We start from the raw sequence: 2,066 nt of genomic DNA, 5'->3' as shown, positions 1-2,066 counted from the left end.
AAGGCGCGCCCCCTACCTCGTGGGCCCCCTGGAGCTCCTTCGACTCCAACTCCAACTCGATATATTGTGTTTCAGGGAGAAAAAAATCAGAGAGAAGAATTCATCGCGTTTTACGATACAGAGCCACCGCCAAGCCCTAAAACCTCTCGGGAGGGCTGATCTGGAGTCCGTTCGGGGCTCTGGAGAGGGGAATCCGTCACCATCGTCATCATAAACCATCCTCCATCACCAATTTCATGATGCTCACCGCCGTGCGTGAGTAATTCCATCGTAGGCTTGCTGGACGGTGAGGGGTTGGATGGGATCTATCATGTAACCAAGTTAGTTTTGTTAGGGTTTGATCCCTAGTATCCACTATGTTCTGAGATTGATGTTGCTATGACTTTGCTATGCTTAATGCTTGTCACTAGGGCCCGAGTGCCATGATTTCAGATTTGAACCTATTATGTTTCATCAATATATGAGAGTTCTTGATCCTATCTTGCAAGTCTATAGTTACCTATTATGTGTTATGATCTGTTAACCCTGAAGTGACAATAATCAGGATACTTACGGGTGATGACCGTAGTTTGAGGAGTTCATGTATTCACTATGTGTTAATGCTTTGTTCCGGTACTCTATTAAAAGGAGGCCTTAATATCCCTTAGTTTCCGTAAGGACCCCGCTGCCACGGGAGGGTAGGACAAAAGATGTCATGCAAGTTCTTTTCCATAAGCACGTATGACTATATTCGGAATACATGCCTACATTACATTGATGAACTGGAGCTAGTTCTGTGTCACCCTAGGTTATGACTGTTACTTGATGAACCGCATCCGGCATAATTCTCCATCACCGATCCATTGCCTATGAGCTTTCCATATATTGTTCTTCGCTTATTTACTTTTCCGTTGCTATTGCTATCATCACTACAAAATACCAAAAACACTAGTTTTACTACTGTTACCTTTTGCTACCGTTACCACTACTATCATATTACTTTGCTACTAAATACTGTGCTGCAGATATTAAGTTTCCAGGTGTGGTTGAATTGACAACTCAGCTGCTAATACTTGAGAATATTATTTGGCTCCCCTTGTGTCAAATCAATAAATTTGGGTTGAATACTCTACCCTCGAAAACTGTTGCGATCCCCTATACTTGTGGGTTATCATTTCCCCTCTGGTCCATGGTCTCCATGGCATGGGAGGGGCGAGAGCCGCTCCGAGATTGTATCTGTCTCTCTGTCTCTCTCTCTGTTTCTGTGTTCCCAGATGCTGCCCTTTCGCCGCTTCTTATATATCCAGAGATCCGTAACTCCGATTGGATTAAAACCTTCACTCCGATTTTTCTCCAAAAATTAGCTTTCTTGCGGCTGAAGAAGAGCATTAACCGCCTTACGGGGGGGCCCACGAGGGTCAGGGGCACGCCCAGGGGGTGGGGCACGCCCCCTGCCTCGTGGCTCCCTCGGGCACCATCTCGCGTTGATTTTCTACCCATATTTCACATATATTCCAAAAATAATCTCCGTCCGTTTTTATCCCGTTTGGACTCCGTTTGATATGGATTTTCTACGAAACAAAAAACATGCAACAAATAGGAACTAGCACTGGGCACTGGATCAATATATTAGTCCCCAAAAATAGTATACAAAGTTACCAAAAGTATATGAAAGTTGTAGAATATTGGCATGGAACAATCAAAAATTATAGATACGAATGAGACGTATAAGCATCCCCAGGCTTAATTCCTGCCCGTCCCCGAGTAGGTAAATGATAAAAAGATAACTTTTGATGTGGAATGCTACCTAGCATAATCTTGATCATGTAATCTAATCATAGCATGAATATTAAGACACGAGTGATTCAAAGCAATAGTCTATCATTTGACAATAAGATAATAATACTTCAAGCATACTAATAACGCAATCATGTATTTTCAAAATAACATGGCCAAAGAAAGTTATCCCTACAAAATCATATAGTCGGGCTATGCTCCATCTTCACCACACAAAATATTCAAACCATGCACAACCCCGATGACAAGCCAAGCAATTGTTTCATACTTTTGATGTTTTTCAAACCTTT

This window comes from Triticum dicoccoides, chromosome 5A, assembly GCF_002162155.2.
Source record: "Triticum dicoccoides isolate Atlit2015 ecotype Zavitan chromosome 5A, WEW_v2.0, whole genome shotgun sequence".
NCBI classification, from domain to species: Eukaryota; Viridiplantae; Streptophyta; class Magnoliopsida; order Poales; family Poaceae; genus Triticum; species Triticum dicoccoides.
The sequence above is the reverse complement of the archived record's forward strand: the minus strand, read 5'-3'. Positions refer to the sequence as shown.